Below are 9,070 nucleotides of genomic sequence, written 5' to 3'. Positions count from 1 at the left end.
CTGAGTCACTAAAGTAGCAGCTATCAAAATTGTTCTCAAATTGGCATCGTTAGTCCCAGTAAAACCAAGTCATTTTACTGCCTGATCTCTACCCCTCATTGAACAAGACTTGAGTAAATCACATTTGGGATTTTGAAACAGATGATGTGGCTACATTCTGCCAATGTCTCTGCTCCCACAGCTATTGCCCTGCTTTAGGTCTTAATTACTCCTCACCCAGACGGTAGTCTCCCCAGTTGGCCTCTGGCTCCCTGGTTCCTACTCATTTACTCTAATCCTTTTCCTCTGTGAGGCCAGATTGATTACTCTGAAGCATACCTGAAGCGACCCTTTACTTAGAGCCTTTCATTGGTTAACATTCCCTATAGACCAACATCCAGACTCCTCAGCCTTGACTTAAATGTCCGTGTTGCAAGTCATAATGGTTGAGAGATGAGAAAAAAAGTTGTATTTTCAATGAATCAGATTAACTTTATAATTAGACCCAAAGCAGTTATATAAACAGTTTTCTGTTGGTAGTAAAATAAGAAAAAGATTTTCAGAACAAGAACTGGGAGGTAGATGTTTATTAGACTATGAAGGCAACGCATTGAGGACCAGGGTCATTTTGAGAAAAAGATTAGGTCACAGAAAAATCAAAGCATATGTGATTGGCCTGAGTCAGTAATTTGGACTATTTCAGATGTAAGGTACAATGTGTAACTGGAAAACCTTCAGATGGATAACAGAGTTGACTCACATGCTCTAAATCCTGGAACATTAGCAGCTCGTTTGAGAAGCTAAGCCTGACTTTCTTGGCTAAGTATAATCATAACCCAAGGAAGCAATGAAAGAGGGAAAAAACTCAGAAGCATAAAGAGAACCAGAATTAGAATCAGGACAGGCATGATGTGGACACAAATTTACTTCCAAAGTTTTAGCCTTTTAATGACTTTTATACTATTCAGTTTTATAATCATTGTTCTATTGGCATATTTTGTCCTCTTTTTGAAAAATATTTCCAAGAGTCTCCTACTTTAAACTTGAGAAGAGGGATTCAGTTTGCAACAGTGCTTAAGAGAAATCTCATTTACTAAATTAATAGATGTTAAATGTGTTGTATAAATGAGGTAAGTATATGATAATTATTTAAAGATTAGTAAATTACATGTAATGGTGAATATTTCTCTCCATGTAACATGGATAAAAACATCTGGAATTTTTTTAAAGGGTTATCAACATGAGGTTGTCCCTACCTACTGTGGCCCAACATATTTTTTCCCACTTGATTTCTTAATTCATACTAGAGCTGTCCCACTGAATTGTTCCCAATTACTTTTCCATAGCACTTTCCTTATAACATGCTTTTGTTCCTTCCCCCCAGGCCCCCAGAATGCTCTTCTCCAAGACTTAGAAAAATCAAATGCTATCCATCCCTCAAGATACATCCCTCCAGCCCCTCCTTGAAGTCTCCTGCAGCTAGAAGTAGAAGTAGTATCTATCCCCATCTGGACCCCTTAGCACTTTGCTGTACCTCCCTTAGTCCCCATCTCTTTACACACACACACACACACACACACACACACACACACACAGAGTATTATAATACTATTACCTATTATATTACATTATATTATTGTAGTTCTACAGGAACTACAAGGAATTCTACTGTGAATTCCTTAAGGGTGGGATACATTTTACAATCATCACTGTTTCTCTCATTAGTTGTGGAATCAAAAAAATGAGTGCACGATGAAAAATTATTCAAACACATACATGCTTTCATTCCAATTGAAAATTAAAAAATATTACTGTTAAAACAATATTGAAGGACATGTAATACAATTCAAATATTCCTACCATGCACGATTGTTTTCACTTCTTTGTGCCTCTTTCACCATTTATTTGTGTGCATACTCAGCATATTTGTTTGTGTAACAGGATGTTAAAAATAGAATTTGTTACCTGTAGTTTTTGCTAAAGCTCTACTAGAGTGGAACAGAACAATAGGTGGTAAATACTCCATTCCTCAGTGAGATGCTACCTACCTATGCAGAGCTGGAAAAGATTTTGCAACCTGAAAACCCAATCCTTTCTGAGATATAAAAGAACAGAAGAGTCTGGAAGTGATTTCTTTGGAGAAATTCATTTTCTGTGAGTCTCACTCCTAATCCCCTATGAGATATCTGGGGGTGAAGGGCAGGTGCTGTTCCACACAGAGAGCTTAATCTGTGCATCTTGGAAGAGGGAGGTAGGTAGGGAACAGGGTGGGCTGCTTTGGGACCCATGCCTTAAAACTCAGGTACTGGGGCTGGCTGGTTCTAATGGCCAAGAGGTGAGAGGTGCACCTGTGGGGAACAACCTTCACTCTCAGTTTGTCAGGATAGAGGATATGAGTCTTGCCCTGAGGATGGGATATAGACTACAAGGGCAAGAGAGTCAGCTTAAAGAAATCTGTAGAACTATCTGCCAGGACTGAGGTGACCATAGCAGAGAGATGTTGGAGGTATTCTGTTGGGAACAAGATGGTGTGAGGTAAAGATTGTATTTGATACCTGCTGGAGAAGAGATCTTGCATTAAGGCCAGCATTAAGAGAACTTCAGATGAGAAATCCCTGGTGAAGCAGAGTCTCCAAAGAATGCATAAGAGCTCTGCAGTGAGAAAGAGATCACCTGAATACCTTCCAAAATCAAAGCATGGCAGTGACCAGCTAAGCAGATCTTTCCTGTCTTCTACCTGGAAGGGCCTGAAACTGCAATTCATGAGTTTGGGGAAGGCAGAGAGGCACAAAGTGGGGAAATGGAAAAGTTGACTATGTCCCCTTTCCTACTGCAGTATTCCAGAGAAGAAACTTCAAGCTCAGAATATTGGCTACTACCTGTGATAAACATTTAAATTATTGGAACGAGAGAGTTTTTATAACTAAATTTGAAAGAAGCAATTTTTTTTAATCAAAGACCAACCCGAAGATTCATGACCACTACCTGTGATTTCATCCATGTTGCAAGGAAAATCCTGCCCCACTTCCCCAATAGGAAGAGTGGTGGGGGAATAATAAAGTTGTTTTATGATGCATCCTATGGACCTCTACTCGACAGAATGGTAACATTCAACTGTAATCAGGATGAGCAAGCCACTTTATTAAACTAAAATTTTAAACTTTAATAAATATAATACAAACTGAAAAATAAAAATAATTTTTCAACTCTACACAAGTATGTTAACTGCATAAACAGTGAGATGTTACACAGGGCTGAGGCCTATACTTCTTCAGTTTGTACATTAAACGTCTCCATGGAGGGTCAATTGCATCCTACCTATTCTGACAGTTATCAGGTAGCGAGAGATTTGAGGAAGAGGCGCTTTTCTAATCTGGGGTAGGAAAAGGAATGATACCATGTATCATGAGAAGTATTTGCACATAGTGTGTCAATTAAGCAAGTGCTCAGACTATTAACAACATTACTATGTGATGAATGTTTATACAGTGGATTCAAAAATAAGCTTCTTTCCAGAAAGCAGCTTAGTTTTCATTAATTATTACCAGCATCTTGGTAATTATTTATTTAATGGTTTAAAAGTTAAAGTTTCAATCTATATTTGTTTTTTTAACATCAGCCAAGGAAATACATGTCTGTTATACTGCATCTTTGGAAGTATGCAATAAGTGTAACTATTGAATCTATATTGAAGAGCCACAAGACACTGAATTTAACTGGACGAGACTATTTTATTTAGGAAGACAATCATCTCCTGTGATCAGCTTAAGGTTTTTGTTTTGTATTATCTGGAACAAGCTAAGTTCATATTTAGAAAATAAAGTTAGTTTTTTGGGTGCATGAGTTTTAGAGTAAATTAGTAATTTAGTAAACTTTGACATTTCCACTTTGTCTCCAAACACATTTAAATTCTATCTGTCTGACTGAAGTTCTAAGGCATTCTGTGGTTACTTAGAAATGATTCCTTATATTAATGTTTACAAATGCTAAATTGTATTTGTTAAATACATGTCTTATTGCATAAGAGTTTTCCTTTCTTATAAGTTTAATATAAATGTCTAGGAAATAAGACTCCCATTTAATAGCTTATAAAGAATGCTGATGTATCAGCAGTGGCCTTGACATTATTGGATACAAGTAAGATCTACACTGATGATTAAATCAAATTGGCTAAGATTATTCGTTCTAATAAAAGCACTGACTCCATGAAGTTTTCTTGTGGCTGAAATTAACATTCGTGTTCCTACAAGCTCTTTAAAATCTTAGTTACTGAAAATTATTCCTTTTGACCTAATTTTTTCTTTACTTTGGATGTATTGGACAAGGTAGAGGTTAGGGATTGGAGAGTATGTAAAGAATGAAATAAAATGTAGTCACTTTTAACTATATCCACATATATCCACAGGGAGATGGGGGTTAACACTGATAATTATTCTCAACATTCTTCTTCTGGGTTTGGAGTTAATTGAGAAATATACATAGCAGTCAGAAACATAGGGATCAAAATATCAGCATAGTTTTCCATAAAGCTGAATGTGCCTTGGACCTGCAACTCAAACCAAGCTTCTAAGTACCTGTACCCATGTCTAGATTTGGAGTTTCTCATCGGGGTATTACAGTTGCAAAGGGTGTCACTCGCTGCCTTCCATCCTTGGATTCTGAATAGTAAAAGAGGAAAAGAAATCACAATGCATAGGACTTTTAACATATTAACTCCACTATTTCAAGAAAAATCAACGAATGGATGTTAGATCAATGCATGTTAGACTATCTCCCCCCATCATAACACTGAGATGGGTCAGTGTTAGGGTTGCTAGATTTAGCATACACAAAAATTATAGGCTGCCAAGTTAAATTAAGTTTCAGATAAGCAATTAGTTTTTTTCTCAGTGTAAGTATGTTCCACATGTTGCATGTGACATACTTATACTAAGTATGAGATACACCTAACTCCTCCTCCTATGGGTAGCAGTGAATTAAGGGATATAGAGATGCCTAAAATTACACACTAACAGAAGTATCATGAAAAAATGAAGGCAGAGGCATAGGGTTCCCATGACATACTTTGAGGAATTTTGTGAGTTTAAGTCATCAAAATCTTGGAAAGATAAAGTTATTTAGAAGACAATCACACAGTGCTACAATATTTAAAATAGTTGTTCATTTTACAACCATTGCTGATGAATGACTGCATACATTGCTACGGGTACTATAAAAGCAGTAGAATTTTTTTAAAAATTCCTGCCTTTAATAAAATATATATTATTTAAGTATTATTATATAACATAAAATATTCACTTCTCAGTACAAAACACAATAAGTATTGTTAGATGAATGGTACCATAAATAATGCTGGAAGAATTCAGAGCAAGGAATGATCTTTGTGGGCTGCATGCCAGTTAAGAAGCATTAAAAAGTAGAAATTTGCCCCATTTTCTATAAGTCTAGAGATAGAATGAGCTTCAAGTACAGGACAGAAAGAAATGGATGATGTCAAATGGTAACTGATGATTTGTTTATGAGTACATATACGATGTCTACTTGGGATTTCTAGGGCTATTTGGAGAGTGAGTATTTTGCAGGGGCTAAGGATTCTAGTTAGTGAAGCAGCGATCTGGTGGAAAATTAAAGTATCCATGAGAAATGCTGAAAATAAGAATTAATGAGATCTGGTGGCCTAAGGAGTAGAGTCCAAAATGATAAATCTGTGTAACTGGCATGGTATCAACTCTGTTTTAATTATTGCTTAATAGGTTGAAGAGTTGAAGGGTTTTCAAAGTACTTTTTATTGTGAAAATTTAAAAACATGTATATTAAGGGTAATATGACAAAAATCTGTATACCCACCACCCAGAATTTAAATGTTTCAGGGTTTTTAAAAAATTCTTCTCAGATCATTAGAAATAGAGTTGAAGTCCCCTTTGTATCCAGTCCCAGTCCTATTCCCCTTTCTCTCTCCAATGACAACCACTATCAGAAAACTGGTGAGTTTTCTACTATCAAAGTTTGTTATAGATTTACAACATATAGATGTATCTATTTTACAGATGTATCTGTAAAATAGCTAACATTTTCTATGTTTTAAAATGTTATAGAAAATATATCATATTTTTATATCATTCCATAGCTTTCTTTTCTATTTAAAATTATATTTTAAGGATATATAAAGGTTACAAGATATATTTGTTGAATAAATAAATCAATGTTGTTACATCCCAAATTATTTATCCAACCTACCGATCAACATTTAGGTTGTTTCAAACATTTTAGTAGAATAAACATTCTTGTCTATGTCTTTTGAACAAATGTGCTAGAATTTCCCCAGGGTATATTCCTGGAAGTGAAAAAAATACACATTGTTATTTTTAACAAATATTGCCAAGTTGCTCTGTAATGCAGTTTTACCAAATCACCCTCCCACCACATGTCCCATTTCCCAACATCCTTGCTAACCCTTTATTACACTCTTTAAACTTGTCAATCTAATGAGAAACATATGATATCTCAGTGCTTTTAGTTTGCATTTTCATGAATACTAATGAGAGTAAATACTTTTTCACATGATTGTTAGCCATTCTTATTTCCCTTCTAAAAAACTGCCATTTCATATCCTATTTTTTTCTTTTTCTTATATATTCTGGATACTGATCCTATATATTACGAACCTGTTCTAGTGTAGTTTGTCTTTTTTTTTTTTTGACTTTGCTGCCCACCTTTTCTTTTTTTTTTTTATTATACTTTAAGTTTTAGGGTACATGTGCACATTGTGCAGGTTAGTTACATATGTATACATGTGCCATGCTGGTGCGCTGCACCCACTAACTCGTCATCTAGCATTAGGTATATCTCCCAATGTTATCCCTCCCCCCTCCCCCCACCCCACCACAGTCCCCAGAGTGTGATATTCCCCTTCCTGTGTCCATGTGATCTCCTTGTTCAATTCCCACCTATGAGTGAGAATATGCGGTGTTTGGTTTTTTGTTCTTGCGATAGTTTACTGAGAATGTTGCTTTCCAATTTCATCCATGTCCCTACAAAGGACATGAACTCATCATTTTTATGGCTGCATAGTATTCCATGGTGTATATGTGCCACATTTTCTTAATCCAGTCTATCATTGTTGGACATTTGGGTTGGTTCCAAGTCTTTGCAATTGTGAATAATGCCACAATAAACATACGTGTGCAGGTGTCTTTATAGCAGCATGATTTAGAGTTCTTTGGGTATATACCCAGTAATGGGATGGCTGGGTCAAATGGTATTTCTAGTTCTAGATCCCTGAGGAATCGCCACACTGACTTCCACAATGGTTGAACTAGTTTACAGTCCCACCAACAGTGTAAAAGTGTTCCTATTTCTCCACATCCTCTCCAACACCTGTTGTTTCCTGACTTTTTAATGATTGCCATTCTAACTGGGGTGAAATGGTATCTCATAGTGGTTTTGATTTGCATTTCTCTGATGGCCAGTGATGGTGAGCATTTTTTCATGTGTTTTTTGGCTGCATAAATGTCTTCTTTTGAGAAGTGTCTGTTCATGTCCTTTGCCCACTTTTTGATGGGGTTGTTTGTTTTTTTCTTGTAAATCTATTTGAGTTCATTGTAGATTCTGGATATTAGCCCTTTGTCAGATGAGTAGGTTGCGAAAATTTTCTCCCATTTTGTAGGTTGCCTGTTCACTCTGATGGTAGTTTCTTTTGCTGTGCAGAAGCTCTTTAGTTTAATTAGATCCCGTTTGTCAATTTTGGCTTTTGTTGCCATTGCTTTTGGTGTTTTAGACATGAAGTCCTTGCCCATGCATATGTCCTGAATGGTAATGCCTAGGTTTTCTTCTAGGGTTTTTATGGTTTTAGGTCTAACATTTAAGTCTTTAATCCATCTTGAATTGATTTTTGTATAAGGTGTAAGGAAGGGATCCAGTTTCAGCTTTCTACATATGGCTAGCCAGTTTTCCCAGCACCATTTATTAAATAGGGAATCCTTTCCCCATTGCTTGTTTTTCTCAGGTTTGTTAAAGATCAGATAGTTGTAGATATGCGGTGTTATTTCTGAGGGCTCTGTTCTGTTCCATTGATCTATATCTCTGTTTTGGTACCAGTACCACGCTGTTTTGGTTACTGTAGCCTTGTAGTATAGTTTGAAGTCAGGTAGCATGATGCCTCCAGCTTTGTTCTTTTGGCTTAGGATTGACTTGGCGATGCAGGCTCTTTTTTGGTTCCATATGAACTTTAAAGTAGTTTTTTCCAATTCTGTGAAGAAAGGCATTGGTAGCTTGATGGGGATGGCATTGAATCTGTAAATTACCTTGGGCAGTATGGCCATTTTCACGATCTTGATTCTTCCTGCCCATGAGCATGGAATGTTCTTCCCTTTGTTTGTATCCTCTTTTATTTCCTTGAGCAGTGATTTGTAGTTCTCCTTGAAGAGGTCCTTCACATCCCTTGTAAGCTGGATTCCTAGGTATTTTATTCTCTTTGAAGCAATTGTGAATGGGAGTTCACTCATGATTTGGCTCTCTGTTTGTCTGTTGTTGGTGTATAAGAATGCTTGTGATTTTTATACATTGATTTTGTATCCTGAGACTTTGCTGAAGTTGCTTATCAGCTTAAGGAGATTTTGGGCTGAGACGATGGGGTTTTCTAGATATACGATCATGTCATCTGCAAACAGGGACAATTTGACTTCCTCTTTTCCTAATTGAATACCCTTTATTTCCTTCTCCTGCCTAATTGCCCTGGCCAGAACTTCCAACACTATGTTGAATAGGAGTGGTGAGAGAGGGCATCCCTGTCTTGTGCCAGTTTTCAAAGGGAATGCTTCCAGTTTTTGCCCATTCAGTATGATATTGGCTGTGGGTTTGTCATAGATTGAAATACGTCCCATCAATACCTAATTTATTGAGAGTTTTTAGCATGAAGGGTTGTTGAATTTTGTCAAAGGCTTTTTCTGCATCTATTGAGATAATCATGTGGTTTTTGTCTTTGGTTCTGTTTATATGCTGGATTACATTTATTGATTTGCGTATATTGAACCAGCCTTGCATCCCAGGGATGAAGCCCACTTGATCATGGTGGATAAGCTTTTTGATGTGC

The sequence above is a fragment of the Pan troglodytes genome, chromosome 6, assembly GCF_028858775.2.
Source record: "Pan troglodytes isolate AG18354 chromosome 6, NHGRI_mPanTro3-v2.0_pri, whole genome shotgun sequence".
Lineage (NCBI taxonomy): Eukaryota > Metazoa > Chordata > Mammalia > Primates > Hominidae > Pan > Pan troglodytes.
Note: the sequence above shows the minus strand (reverse complement) of the source record.